The sequence below is a fragment of the Mustela erminea genome, chromosome 17 (assembly GCF_009829155.1).
Source record: "Mustela erminea isolate mMusErm1 chromosome 17, mMusErm1.Pri, whole genome shotgun sequence".
Classification (NCBI taxonomy): domain Eukaryota; kingdom Metazoa; phylum Chordata; class Mammalia; order Carnivora; family Mustelidae; genus Mustela; species Mustela erminea.
The window spans coordinates 2982750-3001772 of NC_045630.1; positions in this window are offsets into that span (position 1 = coordinate 2982750).

Below are 19023 nucleotides of genomic sequence, written 5' to 3' on the forward strand. Positions count from 1 at the left end.
TGGCAGTGTTTTCTAAGGTTGACTTCAGTATCTCTCACATGTTCACGTTTTTACTGACTTTCTTCATTCCCAAGCTTCTTTCCATCTATTCATTTTCCTTCAGTACAGACCCAAGCGGTTTTATGTTCAAGTTCATGCTCAAGGCCACATTCCTATAAAGAGAGCATTTAAAACACCCAGAAATAATGTCTCAGACGGTTCTTCCACACCTGGTCATAGAAAAATCCCAGAACTCCATGTAGAGACTCCTCAGGTTAATTCCACTGCACCATCCCTAGTGCCTCTCCATGGCCAGAGGCCTTCCGTGTAATACCTCCCGTTACAACAACAGGGTGAGCTACACTGAAATGAATGAGGACTCTGATGTCTAGAGACTCGCTCATGGTCAGGTACATAGCTAGTGGGGAGAGTCAAGTCTACGAAATGAATATTTCTCCAGTTTGAACTTTATTGTAGTTTTTTGTTTGTTAGTTGAAGTTTTTTTTAAATTCCTTTTCAGTGTTCCAGAATTCATGGTTTATGCACCACTCCCAGTGCTCCATGCAATACGTGTCCTCCTTAATACCCACCACCAGGCTCACCCATCCCCTGACCCCTCTCCCTTCCAAAACCCTCAGTGTGTTTCTCACAGTCCACAGTCTCTCATGGTTCGTCTCCCCCTCCAATTTCCCCCAATTCCCTTCTCCTCTCCATCTCCCCATGTCCTTTGGGTTATTCCTTATGCTCCACAAGTGAAACCATATGATAATTGACTCTCTCCACTTGACGTATCTCACTCAGCATAATCTCCTCCAGTCCCATCCATGTTGATACAAAAGTTGGGTATTGTAATTTTTATTCTTCATCGTGCTGATGTCTTTGCTTACCAGGTTGCTAACTGATAAAAACTCCCAAGACAATATCTAGAAAAGGTCTATCACCTTTTGTTGTAATCTAGACAGTTATCAGTTACGAGTCAGAGAGATGTTTTACTTTCATATCCTTAGCCTTCTAGGGCAACTCTACAGGGAACAGAAGTGTATTAAGTACCTGCAACCACGCTGCCTTTCGTCTGTGTAATACAGCCAGAAATGGGTTAGGACCAAAGAGCTGAGGACCAAGGAAGGTCAGAAAGCAGAACTAGTACCAACCAAGATTTATTGTATACTTATCTGATGTTTTCACTTTTCCCAGCACTTGCTTCCCAGAAATCAACACAAACCATCTGATATTTTATTACTTCCTGCAGCACAGTGATACCAAGGACAGAGCCAGAGGGCTGCAGATTAGAAATCTGTATTAAGGCCATCTAAGGAGATGATGCCCTCTTGTGATTTCCCCATTACAAAACATTATCCTAATTACATGCCTAACAGTCATAGTCATGAGAGATTTCCCCACATACATGAGCACTTTGGCCTACTGACATATATTCAATTTAAGAGAAGACAAGTAAAGAATTTATAAATAGTAAGACAATAAATTATAATATACTTGACAAGGGACTCTTCTTTTTACAGTGAAATTATGTCAGTTTCATTAAGAGCAACAAAGTAGCAAGGCTTGGCATTTAGCCCATTCTTGCGTGGAGGAGGAGAAGGTGACCTTCCTACAACCAGGCTGACTCTGAAAGAGAGAGTTTAAGGAGCTGAACCCCAACAGGCTCAGCTCCTTACCCAAATGCCCCTGGGACTTCGTCTCTCCCTTGACTTTCTTGGCTTTGCTAAAGGTGCAGACTCTCCTGCTTCCTCACACTTTCATTACTGGTGGCTGCCCCACCATCACCACAATATGCCGTCAACCACCACCAGTGCCTGTAACCTGACATGAGAGCAGAGGCAGCTTCGTCTATACAACTCACACATACTACTACCAGAAAAAATGCCCAAATGCCTGCCCTTCTATGAAGTCATGGCTTCATCTTTTTAGGAAAGAGAACACATTTTCTAAACAGCATGGTGAAATATCGTACCTAAAGGCTGGATGAATAAGGCACAATTTAAACTTGAATGAAGAGCCAACACATCCTAGAATCCTAGTCACCTCTTTATTTTCAACAAACAATTCGCTCATCAATTTCCCATAGTAGTAGTGATCTTCCCAACGTCATTCTCTCAGGTCATATTATTACAAGGTCAAATCTGAAGGCATTTACAGAAACAGTAGTGCCCTTTGAAGATGGCACCAAGGAAGAAAACACTGACGCTGTCATCTTTGCCACTGGTTAGTCCTTCTGTTTACTCTTCCTTGGGGAAGCCATCCTCAAAATCCACAGCGACAATCAGATCTCCCTCTACAAATATGTCGATCTCCCCTCCACAGCGGAAAAAACAACATGGCCATTATTGGCCTCCTTCAGCCTCTGGGAGCCATCATGCCAATTAGAGAGTTGCAAGCACACAGGGCTACCAGGGTTTCCAAGGGTGAGGAGAAGTGTGATGGGCTGGAGAACTCAAGAGCACAGCCTCCTGGCCACGACTGTGCCTCAGTTTCCTTTTCAGTGCTGCTTAACCTCTTGGTCTGAGCCTCCAAAACTCAGGTGACCTCACTGCTTTGCTTCCTGCTCCCAAAGTTAGCTACACCACTTGAAACATAATTCAGGTAGATCCACAATGATCCTTTACTAAGGTGGTTTGTAGGCAAAGTGCATTTAGCATATGTTAGTTCAGGTGACTCAGGCTTCTGGATAGGCTTGAGCAATTTCCACAGTTCATCAGGTATCACTCAATTTTTAATTCATTCTCTACACCGTAAGTACCAGATCCAGCCAGTGCAGGTAAAGCTTCATCTCGTCCAGAATGTCTCATGTTCAGTTATACATTCGCAGCTATAAACAGTCATTTTACTACTCATAATCCCATTTCTACACCCTCATGCCCTCAGTTTGGGCTTCTCATTCCCACTAACTACATCCAAGTCATTCCGAATTTCATCTGTCTGAACTCTTCTATAGAATGTGAGGTCCAGAGTCTGATTTTGAAATCCAGCTGAAACAGAACAGGGGCTGGATTCAGGTTCCTCTGACCCTAACCACCAAACCCAGCATTCTTTGACAGCTAAAACTCTACGCCCATTGAGCAGCATATGTTGCAGGAATGCTGAGGCAGAATGTTGACCCAAAAAAGGGACTTGACTACAAAGACCGGCAAAGACCAGACCAAACCAGTCTGCACCAAGATGGACCCCAGCACTGAACTTTCACCCACTTCTCCCTCATTATAACACTAAAAATCATGCCCATGGGTAGAGATTTAACATGCTAACTGGACATGCAACCCATGGGGAAGCATGACTTTTGGTGCCAATAAATCTCTGCTTCAACCTGCTTAACCACCACCCCTTTCCCACCAGGGCCTCTTCAAATCTCTCCTGACCTCTCCCTGGGGAGCCAACCTGAAGGATTGTATCTTTTAAGATTATTTCCATTATTTAAAGTTTTTCAAATATGCATTCAAATTAAATGATTAGATGAAAGAAGTTTGAGAGATAAAGATAGGACTTTGCAGAAGCCACAGTCCAAATGTTGGAAGAGATTGAACACCCAAGACGTGAACTCTACTCTACTCTGACACACTTCACTTTGCTCACTGCAAGCTCCTAACTCCTGTCACTACTCTCTAACACTCTTTATGGTGTTTTTGTCCTACATCAAATGACAGTTTTATTGACGACTTTTTGTTTCAAGGTCCTATGCTAGGCACGGGCATGTCACCAGAGTGTAACATGTATTCCCTTCCTCTGAAGAGTTTAAAGGGTAATTGGAAAGACAAGACAAACAGGAAATTAAATAATAATGCAAGCGATAATAGTAACAGTGCAAAATGACAAGCAGGGCTGAACATGAAAAGTTGCCATGAAGAGGGAAAGAGAGAGAGCAATATACTTCTAACAACCTGTTTATGCCAGGCTCTGCCCAGGGTAGTTTTATAGTTTAAGCTATCTTGATGGCAACATGATAGAACTCACGCTGTTTCTCTGAGTTTTGTCTATTCGAGGCTTCCAAATCTTGATTAGAATAGAAGATAGTCATGTAATGTAGGAATTTACTACTATAACGTATTTCTATCGAGTTGCTATGATTAATAGTCCCCATCCCATGAAAGAGAAACTTACAGCTCATAGGCAATTTTTTTATTCTAGACTTTATGCAAGTCACATAAGAATTTAAGAGTATCTCAACCCCACACTCTGGAGTAAGAACCAGACGGCCTTCCCTGTAGCTAAGTCAAGCACAGACAGAAGTAGCACTACCCGAAAAGATATGAAGCATGGTGTTTATATGAATGTGCCGCTGCTCCCTACTAAGGAGCTGACCAAAGTAGCCAGAACCCGGAGCTTGTGTAACCAAGGGTACCCAGTCTAGCGTGGTCTGGGCAAGTTTATATGCTGGACTTTGCCAGTCCTTTAACTCAGCAGTTCTCATGCCTGGGGAAGGTTTTTGCTTTCTTTCCTTCCAGAGCTAGTGGGTGAGGTGAGGTATTACAAGGGAAGTGATTAATTCCTGGACTTCGCCCTTCATTTCTGACCCAGCAGGCTTAGGATGATGCCTGGTCATGGGAAACTGTTTTATGTTGCTTCATAATCCTTTCAAGTTACTCTTGGTGTTCACTGATGTTTAAGAATCTTTAATGCTCAAATGCATGTGTCAGGGAAAAATAGATTAGGTTTGGCTTCGGTATAAGCAATTAAATAAAAGCCACTTTTAGTGATTCACCACTTGGTATCTCAAGCTACTTGCTTACTTCTACCACGAGTTACAACATGCACTGTTAACCTAAAGAAGCTTCTCTTAAACAGAAGAGCATATTTTTTGTGCCCATATTTTCCCGACCAGCTGTGCTTTCTTTCCGAATGATCATGCTTTAGTGCTAAACGAGTGTGGTTCCAAAAGTACTCTCTGCCGAGTAACATATGCTGCTGTTCCAAGTACATCAGCTAATTTCTCCCTGCGGCCGCCTTCTGCGGCAGTCTACATCCCTGTTTTTCTGCCTGAAGAAAGGATTTAGAAATCAAATAACTTTCTCAAGTTCATGCAGCTTATACCCTCTGGAGCTGAGACTCAAACCAGGTCTGTCGGAGTCGAAATCACTCTTCGTCGGTTTTTTCCTCTTTGTCGTCATTTTCTTTTCTGTCCACATCTTGAACAACATCGTATTACCCACAGGAATCTTAGTCTTATTCCTGGCCCTGAGGACTAAGGAAGCTGAACCTTGGTGCTAGGTAGATTTCTATCTAGACTTTCAGCTCATCTATCAGTCTTTGGATAATTCATTGGTTTGACACACCACTAAAAAGACTAACAAGTTTGCCGTTTGGTAACTTTGACTTTCATTATGGAGACTATGCATAAATGTTGTCTAATGTTTATTCATTCATCTCGTTCTTAATAATATTATGGCTCTGAGACCAATTCCCACATCCCCCTACACCATCAAGCAATTCTCCGGATACCAGCTGGGAGTCCTACAATCAATTCTGACACTGTCTACCCAGAGATTGCATCAGATTCTACGGGTTAAGAGTTCAGTCCAGCAAGGCTACTTCAGATACCAGTGACAAGATTCTATGACCAACTAGCTATAGCTTGGAGGTTCCTATGACTCCCTCCTTGGGTTCAATTTATTTTCTAAAAGGCTATAACTCAGGAACAGCCAGATGGAAGGGATGCATAGGTCAAGGTATGGGGAAAGGGTTGGGGCTTCCATGCCCCTCTTCACAAATGTCCACTTTTCACCAACCCAGAAACTCCCCAACCCGGTCCTTTTGGGCTTTGATGGAGTCATGAATTCATTATGTCATTGGCTTTTGATAGGAACGTCCAGCCCCTCTCCCCTCCAAAGAGGCAGAAGGGTAAGACTGAAAGTTCCAACCCTCTTCAGCACCATGGCTGGCTCCTCTTGCAGCTCCCCGCCATTCTTAGGGGACTTGGGGAACCAAAGTCACTTCCTTGACATAACGAAAGATACCTTTACCATTCTCATCACTTAACAAATTTCAAGGGTTTTAGGAACCCTGTGCCAGGAATGAAGATGAAGAGCAAATATATATTTCTTATTGTAAATCAAAAATGTATAAATGCTTGCTTTTTATTGTAAAGATGGATTTATATCCCAGAAATACAAAGTCTCCAATTGGAAAGAAAATATTTCTCTTACTGGACATTTCCCCCCTCCCCAGGTCTGATCAAACCCCTTAGCAAGGATGTCACAACGGTTGATATTATCAAGAAGGTGAGGACAGTGAGAACAAGTACAACAATATTTGTCCAAGTTTCATAACTTGGGTTTGACTGCAAGGAAGACTTCTAAAGATATCATCTTTATTTACAGCCTTCTGCTTTACTAGGTTTCTGATTCTAAAATTGGGTCCTATTTCTCAAGCTTCAGACCACTCAGTAAATAATCTGGTAAGAATATGTGTTTGCACTGGGCACTGCGCTAGGAATTGTATCAAGAAAAATCCAAAGAAGAATAGAAAACATGGCTCCTACACCCTGAAAAAAAAATCTATCCTCTGTTTTTGGAAATGAAATATCATTATGCAATTACAATGATAATGGTAACTAAGGCATGACAGTGTCAAAATAAAATAAGATGGAGATCAGGCTTGAAGATCCCCAGAGCGGACAAAGAACTAAGCCACTTAAGTAAAATTTAATCTAGCTTAGTTCATAGATGTAAACGCAATTTAACTTGGATTCTTCTTCGTTAATGTCTCTAAAAATCATAAATGAAATGTATCCTCTTCCTAAATGATATAAGATAATCACTTTTAACCAATCCCCTGCCATCCGGCAACTTCTATTGTAATAATCACTGTCACTATCATCATTGTAAGGGTTAAACAACTTCCTCATTTTCACTTTATAAGTCACCCCCATAACATAACGCCTCTGAGTTTTATACCACTTTTGGGTTGGAAGTCTCCCTGTTCAAGACTACTTTGTTTCTCACTCAATGAAATATTCATATCAGGTAAATCTCTCTGAATTTTCTTTTGACAATGGATAATCAATACAGTGAGAGTTAAGATGTCAAAATAAGTGGGTGCTTCTTTGAGCCTAAGGAACCCCTTGGAATGAAAAGAAAAAAAGTCATTTTACTATAAAAATAGTCATCATATAGCATTAAGGAAGGCACATGTTACGATGAGCACTGGATGTTACACACAACTAATGAATCATTGAACACTACATCAAAACCTAATGATGTACTATATGTTGGCTAACTGAATATCATCATCATCATCATAAGCCATCATATCACAACTTTGACTTTTGTGGGCTTCGACCACTATCTTGTGGGCTTCAACCAGCAAAACCCACAGTGGCAGAAATAATGACTTGACACTACCAATCACTCAAGAGAGGTGAGGGGGAGCTCCCTGACTCCCGTGGTTGTTAATGCAAGGACTTTAGGTAATAAAGTAACATACGTCATGCAGCGCGGAGGACTAAGCGCAGAGCAGGAGGTTACAAGGTTCTTAAAGCAAACAAGGCAATTGATCATAAGCAATTCAGAGGGTAAGCTTTACTATTTCTGGATATAAGTTTTCCAGGGGAAAGGCAAAAGCAGGCAAAAATCCCAAAAGTTTGGTTGAGCCTGTATTAGATAAGCGAAGCATGTCCTGTTTTCCGCAAGACAGAAAGCGTTTTCTGCTAGAACTTATTAAGCCATGATTGTATTCCCACAGACTCTTATCCCACCAGAAAATGTTAACTCCTGTGCTTAAACAGGGTACTACTTGTTCTCTGATGCAAAGATCAAAGAACCTTTGAATCTCTTCTAACACCTTCAGAAGTCAAGCCAGAAAAACTAGTTCACAAACATACGAAGTTTCATAAAAACAAATCCGTGATAATCTTCAAACCCACTTGATTGATCTGTAGATAACCATCACGACAGAGTGATCTGTCATCATCACTACAACATTTCATCATTACACATAGCATTTTCATAAACTTCAAGCTTTCTCAAGCAACTTCAAAAGTTTTTTTTTGTCTGTTTGTTTTTAAGTGATAATGTCTAAGGGTCTTCTGTGTTACTCCTTGGCCAGTAAGTGTTGGGTCTTCCCTTGACGGTATTCTGGGTTTGGAAGGGATGGTGAAATGGAAGGGTACTCATTTTAACGCTCACAGATGGTATCCTAAATCTTAGAGACAGACCACTGTCGGCAGTCATTGAGGAGTACAACTGGGAAAGTAACAACAAAGACCACTTAAATATAAGCTGCATGAGGGAATGTATCCTTAATACTCAGAACACTACCTGGCACCATCAGGCATTCATTTACTAGATTAATGACTGAAGAGTACGGGCGAATGGAGCTGAAGCTACAAGTGAAAGGCATCGTGTGCATTCTCCTTGGTCATCAGTTCCCACCAGCTCCATGAACCTTATCTATTTGCTGTTTTGCTTATTTAATGTCCTACAACTCAACACACTGGGTAGTGTGTGAATGAGTGTGTGTGTGTGTGTGTGTGTATAATAGTGAAATTACCTTCTATGTGTCTGTCTCCTCTGCTAGACTCTGTACTCTGTGTCTTATAAATCTTTGTATCTTTAGCAACTAACTCAATACCTGACACAACGTAACAATTATGAAATACTTCTGTTGAATTAGCCAACTACAATTTGAATACATCTGTTAATATTCTTCACAATTTGTTTTTTGCCCCAAAATAAAATAAGTGGGTTGATCTGTAAGTGGTTCTCAGCAAGCCACGACGGGGTACTTCCACACAGGGGCATCCTGAGACATACGGGGACAGTTTTCTGTTTTCCTAATGTCAGCAGGACATCGCTGGTTCTTACTGACCAGGTACCAGGGGAGCTAAATCCACAGGAATCACTAGGCTAGTCCCACACATTGAAGAAGTACCCTGCTCAAACTACCAGTGAGACCATTCAGAATTTGATTCCCTAAAGTCCTTTCTAGCTCTAAAACTCTATGATGCTAAGTGGAAAATACATTTTAAACATTATTGTTTCAAAACGCAGACATGAATATCAAGCTAACATCACCTAGTGAGGCTCTTGCTTTGCTTCCGATTTGCCTTGAGCTGTGTGTCTGGCTGACACGTTGCTCTCAGGTACAGTATGTGGACTGTATGAACAAAAAGGCCAGTTTTTCTAGTGTGAACCCCAAACTACTATCCTGGTTCCTCATGGATCCCAAAGTAGCCCAGGGAATCTTTTCTGGCCCTTATGCACCAACGCAGTTCCAGCTGATAGGATCTGGGAAATTGAATAGGGCCAAAAGACTCTTTAATCCGCCCCCCCAAAAATCTATCAAAGCCCCTAAGACAAGGGATCTTCCTCAAATGAGTCATTAAAGTGACCTTGTTTATTCCCTAAGTCTCCCGCTCCAGAAGGAAGGTTCTGGTAAGCACTGCCATTTTCCTGCTGACTTAACTTGCTTGTAACTTGTGTAGAATAAGCTCTTCCTCACCTCATTCCCTTAATCACAGCCCTTTCCTGAGACAGCAGAACAGTGACCTTGCCCTTCTGGAAAGGAGCACGGGGTGGAGGGACGGATAACTCGGAGCCTATAGCTCGCTCTAACTTTTAAGTCCGTGTTTGTCATCAGTTCATCCAAGGGTCAAAATCACAGTGATTCACAGCCAAACTGTGTTTCACACTCCTGTGGCAATTTTCACCTGTTTGCTAGCTCCAGGATGAAACGGACAATCTTTTTCCTAAGTTCTAGAACATATCATTTTATTTTTTTTTCCTCAGCAGAGTATTTTCACTTCGTTTTATTTTCTAAATGTTTTTGATTGAGTGATTGATTTTGTCCTAGTTCTCTCATCCATTCACATGATTACATCACAAGATAAAGCGTATACCAACTTGCTGTATGTCCATTCCTATTTTTCTCCCTAATCACAGTCTATTACAGATTACTTGAGTGATGGTACGTGTGTTATGTCCATACAGATGCAGAATTTTTAAAAATCATTGTTTATCTTTGAAGTTAGGATCATATCGTGGGCACTTTTCTATGCCTTGCTTTTTTTTTTCCTTTCTAATACTTTATGGGGTGTTTTTCTAAGCCATCTGTTACAGCTCTAATTCACACTTTTTGGTACCTGCAAAACATCTCATGGAAGGGATGGAATAATTTGTCCAACTCTCAGACAAAGAACATCCACTCTACCCCCAGTTTTTTGACACTTCGAACAACACAGAAATAAACTTCTTTATGTAATATGTAGAAATATGCTTGTATTTTGATTTTTCTAAGGTAGATACCCAGGAATAAAACTGCTACATCAAACAGTATAGATATTTTTTCTTTAATAAGAAAACTGGGAGCACGTTATCATCATCACTATCATCATGATTTAAGTTAACAAATGATAAGTCCACAAAAGGAAATGTTTTATATAATTTTAAATCACTGATCCAGGACCCACAGATATATAACACAGATAGAAGACCCACAAAAAATACATCTTTGGAAACGAACACAACACTCCTTTGGATATGAAACTTAAAATATAGAATACTTCTTAAGTTTGTAGCAGGAAATGCAATGGACTGTCTCAGCCTAGCTCAGCAGTGCCTGTACAAGGCGTCCCTCTTGAGACGTTAGCTTCAGAACGGGCACACTGAAGGGACTGCACCTTTTTGTGCTCTGCAGGAACACCAGGGATCTGGTCTGCATTTTCAAAGGCCGCTGTCATTTCATACAAACCCTCCAGCCATTAAGAATTGCCAGACAGGACAACAGAGTGTCACAGGAGTTAACCATCCCATCTCTTGTAAGTCAATTAGAAGACAAAACCAAACCCAAAATGTCTTCAAAATCCAGAGCAGATCATGCTTCTCTCCTAGGAAGAGTTAGAGAGACTGATGGGACAAGATATGCATCATTTTTACCAAATGGCAGATGTAGATTTGATCTGCAAGTCTGGTGGAGGAGACACTGCTCTCACTACCCCTGCTGACCTGCAGCAAGTTACAGCTGTGGGCAAGCCAGCAGTCTGCACTCTCTCCACAGCGCCACTTTAGAAGACTTTAACACATGGAGACATAAACCACTGTATTATTCAGCAGTGCCCTCTAGGGTCATCACCCAAGAAGCAAGGTGCAACCTCACTCAGTAGGAAACATGTGTAGGATAATTTAACACAATCTGACACGCGGACACAATCCTACCTGCTATCACCAAACAAGATGTTTTAGCTCCAATCTGTTTCACCTTACTCTTAGCTATTACTCTAAGACTTCATATGTCAAAACAAAAAAGCGTAACATTATGACCTCTAAGCCACTGCTTATTCTGGATTCTAGTAGCAGGACTTTTAAAACTAGCATGAATTGGGGCTCAATCAGTTGAGCATGTCTTTATTATTATTGGCCAACTAGAATTGACCTATATTTTCTTCTTATCCTGGTGATCATACCACTTACAAGTTTAACTGAATGTAACCTTCTTAAATTATGAGCCCTTGTGGTATATTTATTACTCTTCCAAACCAGAAATGGAGACAAATTTCTCCCTAGGACCATCAAGGAAGGAGCCCTCAGCTCCCCCATCAGCACCCGGGGCTGAAATTCTACTTAAACTATTCCTTATATTGTTATATGAAAACAAGAATCATTATTGTCATACGCTAACTTAATATTGAGGGACAAAATTAAAAATTAACCCACTATATATATCATCTATTATATGATCTACAACATACTATTTTATTAGTGAATACTGGTTTAATTATACATAATACTATATACAATTATACATTAAGCTATTTGCCCCATTCACCTAAGCATGTACATTAAACTCTTCAACTTACTTAATACATATGATGGTGTAGCCTACGTGAAACCCCAGACCACATGAATAGTCTATACCACATATCATCATTAATATCACATGGGACATCACATTACTGATTATCCATAGCACAAGTTAATCAAATTAATCCTTGTCACTCTGTTTATTATAGCCATTATCTTCCCTTAATCATCAAGCTTTGAGAAACTAGCAACCTACAGGTTATACACTTCTTTCCTCTCCGGCCCTATAATATGTGTGTATGGGGTGGGGGAATGGTTAATGGGAAACTATACCTGGCATCTGGTTCTTACTTCAGGACCACCCAACCTAAAATCGTCCATCCATTCCCTTAAATAGGACATCCCAATAGACTAATGACTGATCAGCTCGTGCTCACACACGAGGGTGGTACCACGCATATGGTACTTTTTAATTTGGGGGGATACTGTGACTCAGCTATGGCCATCAAAGGTCCTAACATAGGTGACTTGCAGCTGATCTTAAACTGAGTATCATTTACCAACTTTATAACCGTAAAGTATTAATTGGTCAAGGCTCATAGGACATATAAAAACTTCATTATAAATCTGTACACATATTATCTGCAAAAGAAATTAGCTTTGCAAACCTCCTCATCTCCCAATAGACTTTTAGTTGGGTATAATATATGTTTATCTTGCCAAATCCCCAAAATAAGACTCTGGAACACATACAAGACCTAAATAATCCTAACTATTCCATAATTGATATCTCTTCTGCCATTATAGTTTCAACCAAAACATACTGTAGCCCAACTCCTAATTAAATAAAATTTAAAAGCACTAATTTTTTTCTAAATATTAGGCTTCATGGGCTAGAAATCCTTTTTAAATTTTTATTAAGTTTAATTTCACCCCTTTCAAAACTGGCATAGCACTTACTATTTCAAGATTTTTATGGAAAGGAATTTCTCTAGATCTGATTTAGTTAGTGTAGCTTAGTAATTAAAGCAAGGCACTGAAAATGCCTAGAGGAGCTTATAAAACCCCATAAACTCATAGGCTTGGTCCCACTCTTTCTATTAATTTTGTATTAAATTACACATGCAAGTATATGCATCCCAGTGAAGATGCCTTCTAGACCAGTAAAGGTACAGGAGCAGGTCTCAAGCTCAGTAAGAAGTACTTCATTATGCCTTGCTTAACCACACCCCCACAGGAGACAGCAGTGATAAAAATGGTTCTAAATGGAAATGAGACTAAGTTACATTAATTTATTTTTAGAGTTGATAAATTTTGTACCAGCCACCCCAGTGATGCAGTTAACCCAAATTAATAAAATTTTGGTGTAAAGCATGTTTAATATAACTTCGTGATAAAGTTAAATTTTAATTAAACTCTAAGAAGCTGCAACTAAAACCAAAACAACCTACAAAAGTGACTCTAACATTTCTGGTTACACAGTAGCTAAGACCTGGGAGTAGATAGCCCACCATGTTCAACCCTACACCAAAATAACTAATATAACCACTTTTTCACCAGAATACTACTAGCAATAGCTCAAAACTCAAAGGACTTGGTAACATGTTCTGGGATTGATAAATCCAGATAAACCTCACCACCTCTTGCTAATCCAGATTATCTACCCCCAGCTTTAGCAAACCCCCAAACAGAATTATAGTAGGCATAAATATTAGCATGAAAATATTAGGTCAAGGGGGAGCACGTGGGAGGCTCAGTGGGTTAAAGCTTCTGCCTTAGGCTCAGGTCATGATCCCAGGGTCCTGGGATCGAGCCCCACATCGGGCTCTCTGCTCAGCAGGGAGCCTGCTTCCCCTCTCTCTCTGCCTGCCTCTCTGCCTGCTTGTGATCTCTCTCTGTCTAATAAATAAATAAAATCTTTTTAAAATATTAGGTCAAGGTATAGCTTATGAGGTGGGAAGAAATGGGCCACTTATTCTACTTTAAGAACATTAAATATTGTGCAAAAACCTTTATGAAATGGAAGACAAAGGAGGAGTTAGTAGTAATTTGGTAACAGAGAGCTTCATTTCATTAGCCCATGAGGCATGGACACCCTGTCACCCTCCTCAAATACCAATTTCATATTTAAGACAATTTATAATTTATCGAACATGTGAGAGGAGACAAGTGTGCTTGGACAAACCATGGTGTGAACAAAGCACCTTGTTTATACTCCCAAGACCTCTTCTTTAAGAGACCACTTTTTTTTAAAAATATTTATTTATTTATTTGACAGACAGAGATCACAAGTAGGCAGAGAGGCAGGCAGAGAGAGAGAGGGAAGCAGGCTCCCTGCTGAGCAGAGAGCCAGATGCGGGGCTCCATCCCAGGACCCCGGGATCACGACCTGAGCCGAAGGCAGAGGCTTCAACCCACTGAGCCACCCAGTCGCCCCTAAGAGACCACTTTTTAAGATTTTATTTATTTGAGAGACAGAGAGTGAGAGGACAAGCAAAGGGAGGGTTACAGCGGGGAGGGAAAGAGAGGGAATATGAAACAGACTTGCACTGAGTGAGTCTGAGGCAGGGCTTGATCTCACAATCCTGAGACCATGACCAGAACCAAAACCAAGAGTCAGACACCCAACCCACTGAGCCACCCAGGTGCCCCTAAAATGACCACTTGGAACTAAAGCCAATCAAAACTTAACTGCACCTAACAATTATATATAAATGAAATAAGATATGTATTTACAAAGACAAATATAGAGAGTAGAAATCTTAATGGGCACTATGGAGAAAATACTGGAAGAGAATGATGAAATAAGTATTTAAAGTATTAAAGAACAAAGTTTATCCTTTTACCTTTTGCATAACGAATTAACTAGAACAATTCCATGAAGAAAACTGAAGTCAAATATCCCAAAACCAGATGAGTTACTTTCAGAAACATTAAGTAACAAATTCATCTATTTGGCAAAATAGTGAGATGGTCAATAAGTACAGGTGAAAACCTGATGAGCTAAGGATAGTTGACTCTCCAGAGAGATTTTCAGTTCAGCTTTAAAATTAACTAAAAAGGTAATAAGTCCTACATAAATTTTGATATTAATCTAAAAAGGCACAGCTCGGGGCGCCTGGGTGGCTCAGTGGGTTAAAGCCTCTGCCTTCGGCTCAGGTCATGATCTCAGGGTCCTGGGATCAAGTCCTGCATCAGGCTCTCCGCTCTGCGGGGAGCCTGCTTCCTTCTCTCTCTCTGCCTGCCTCTCTACCTGCTTGTGATCTCTGTCTGTCAAATAAATAAATAAAATTTAAAAAAAAAAAAAGGCACAGCTCTTGAGACATAGGAAGTAACCTTCCTTAGTGGGTAAATATTTACAAATCACACTTAACTTAAAATCAGCCTTCAATATCTGTACCCCAACGTTCATAGCCACAATGTCCACAATAGCCAAACTGTGGAAAGAGCGGAGATACCCTTTAACAGACAACTGGATGAAGAAGATGAGGTTCATATACACAGTGGAATATCACGCAGCCATCAGAAAGGATGAACACCCGACTTTTGCATCAACATGGATGAGACTGGAGGAGATTATGCTGAGTGGAATAAGTCAAGCAGAGAGAGTCAATTATCATATGGTTTCACTTACTTGTGGAGCATAAGGAGTAACACGGAAGACATGGGGAGATGGAGAGGAGAAGGGAGTTGGGGGAAATCGGAGGGGGAGACGAACCATGAGAGACTGTGGATTCTGAGAAACAAACTGGGGGTTTTGGAGGGGAGAGAGGTGGGGGGTTGGGGGAACCTGGTGGTGGGGATTAAGGAGGGCACGGATTGCATGGAGCACTGGGTGTGGTGCATAAACAATGAATTCTGGAACAGTGAAAATAAATTTTAAAAATAAAAATTTATCCCCCCCAAAAAAATTAAAAATAAATAAATAAATAACCCTTCTTCTATTTTATTGAATCCAAGCATCATAACCACAATGCTGATATGACCATTTTACATATCTCTTAGGAAAAAAATTTATCACTAATGCTAGCACATGCATATAATATGTATCAACTCCCATTACTAAAGCAAGTATCCTGCCACAAACTTTAAAAATATATCTGATAAAAGAATTACTTTGATAAAATAAATAATAGAGGTTTAAACCCTCTTGTTTCTCGAATTATAGGATTACACCCAATCCTCAAAATTTAAAATCTCCGTAATATCATATCACACCATGTTAAAGTCAGCTAAATAAACGATTAGACCAATACCCCGTGGTTTATATTCTTTCCATACTAATAAATCCTCTTATCTTTATTATTACGTCACTTACCATTATGACAAGCATGATAATCATTATGTTAAGCTCATACTAATTAATAATCTGAACTGGTTTCAAGATAAACATAATAAACCATATTCCCATTCTAATTAAAAATTGTAACCCATGACCCATTAAAGTATCCATTAAATATTTCTCCACCACATCTGTACTTTTCATAATAGCTATTATCATAATAGCTATTATCATATTTCATAATAGCTATTATCATAGCTATTATGGCCAATGAACAACTACTGAAGTTTTCAATCCAACAGCACCCTTTATTATTATAGTCACCTTTATTAAAAAACCTGAATTTTTCCCATTCTACCTTTGAGTACCAGAAGTTACACCAGATATTCTATTAATGATCAATTCTATCGGCATGACAAAAACTTAAGAATATCAGTTTTATATCAAATTTCACCATCAGTTTTATATCGAGTTTCACCATCAACCAATATAAATATATTAATTCTTGCTATAGTATCAATTATAGTTAGGGGAATGAGGAGGACTTAACCAAGCACAGCCATAAAAATTCTAGCCTATTGATCAATTGGCCATGATTTAGAGACCAAGCATCACAGCTCTAAACCTATTCGTTTACATTCTATTAACATTTACTACATGTGTACTATTTATTTACAGCCATCCACCACAAAACCTCCATACACATGAAATCATGAAATAGAATACTTATAATTACTACTATGGTTTTTCTGATTATATTATCCCTAGGAAGCCTCCCAATACTCACTGGTTGGTTGTTGTTTTTTTACCCCAAACTGGCAGCATTATTATACCAACATTAAAACTACCCCAGCCCTACTTAATCTATAGTTCTACACACAATTATTATTCTACCTCATTATCCTTTCCATCAATAAATAACAGAAATAAAATTACAATTTGCAAACATAAGCCAAGTAATTTTTTTTACGTCCATTCAACATTGAATCAACATCAGTCCTTCCCCTAACACCAAAATCATCAGTGCCCGACTAGGAATTTGGGTTAACATAGGTGAAACACCTTTAAAACTCTGTGGTCCTGAAATATAGATTGTGGGCTATCTTACATCAACTAAATGCAAATCAAACACTTGAATTAAGCTAAATCCTCCAGTCAACTGTCTTTGGTCTTTTCCAAGGTTTAGAGGAGAAAGATGGGGCAAACATGACAAAACCAAAGCTCCTTTTTTGAATTTGCAGCTCAATCTGTTGTTCACCACAGGACTTGGTGAAAACAGGATTCAACCTCCGTCTTTAGATTTAGCCTAATGCTTACTCAGCCACTTCATCTGCTTCCATAAACCACCTGCTATTAACAAACCATGAAGATGTTGGCACATCATGGTTACAGTTCCATGCTTGAACCAGAATGGGAGGAACCTCCTTAACTCTTCTTACTCATGCTGAATTAAGTCAACCTGGAGCTTTATTAAGAAATAATAAAATTTACACAAATAAATAAGTAAAATCTTTTTTAAAAAAAGAAATGATAAAATTTTTAACATAATTATTACTGTTCCCTTGTTCATAATAATTTTTCCAACAGTAATATCCATTAAAATCGAGGGCTTCGGCAATTGATTAGTACCATTAATAACCACAGGCTCTGATACAGCATTTCTTCAAACAAACAATATAAACTTTTACTTCTACCATTATTCTTTGGTCTACTTGCCTCATCAGTAATTAAGGAGGTACTGGCACAGAATCAACTATACGTCTGCCCTTAGCCAGTCATTAGTCCCCGTGGCAGCTTCTGTATATTTCACTATCTTTTCTTTACATTTCGCAGGTTCCTCATCTATGTTAGGTGCAATCAGTCTTGCTACTACCATTATCAATCTAAAACCACCAACTGGGTCTCAACACCAAACACCACTGTTCGACATGTTCTATTTATCAATGTAATATTATTACTGACATCCCCAGCAGCTGGTACTACTATATTATGACAGATCCCAAGTGTCATTTCCTTTGATCCTGAGTGACCTAGTTTTATATCAACATCTATCCTGACTCTTCAGCCACACAGAAGGATATAACCTTATTTATGGGTTTGGAATAATTTCACATATTGTTGTATATTATTCAGGGGGGAAAAGGCCTTTAGATATGTAGGAATAATATGAGTCATATTATGTTGGGGAGTTAAAAATTACTCACAGATCTTCAGCTGCACAGGGGTCAGAGCCGCTGACCCCGGCATCGTTCAAAGATTAACGACACTTGCGACACTGGTATTACAGCTGGCATAGTTTAACCAGAACAGTACACTAAGTACCACACACAAATTAACCAATAAAAGCAATACGTAGACATATTTACTCAGTAGCATTAATCCCAAGAACTTCTCCCTTGGCTCATTTTCTGTTTTTGTTTCATTTACAACGAGCTCTAAACTCTTGATTTTTCTCCCGTTGGGACTCCCTTCCTGCCTTTTGGCTTTGGTAGCTTGTCTTGGCTTTGTTATATTCAACTTTTTTATTTTGAAAGAGTTTGAGTTGATTCTCTCCACTTCTTGACACATCAGGTAGGGCACTCTTCCTTAGTTCTGACCTCTTGGGACAGCGAGCCTATTTAGGACAGCTGCGAGATGTGTGTCACCTTGGTTTCCTCCTCAAGGAGATTCAGATAACTTGCCCTCTGTGAGATGTGCTTTTCTGAGTAGACAAAGTGTCAAAAATTTATTGATTTAAGAAAAGAAAGTCTACATCTGTTCAGCAATACCCTGAGCCCCCCAGGTACCCCTCATTCACACGTTTTTAAATAAGAATACCCAGTGTCAGAAATCAGTGATCTCTTATGAAGCTTTCTTGAAGGAAGTTTATCGAGCTGTGGGACCTGCTAGTTAAGGACTTGTTTGACTTGGATTTGTCTCTATTCTGTTGGACTTTTAAACTTTATTTTACATCATTCTTTGTCACTGTTGCACCTCACTGGGGCTTATGATTTCGGTGTGTGAGCGGATGATTAA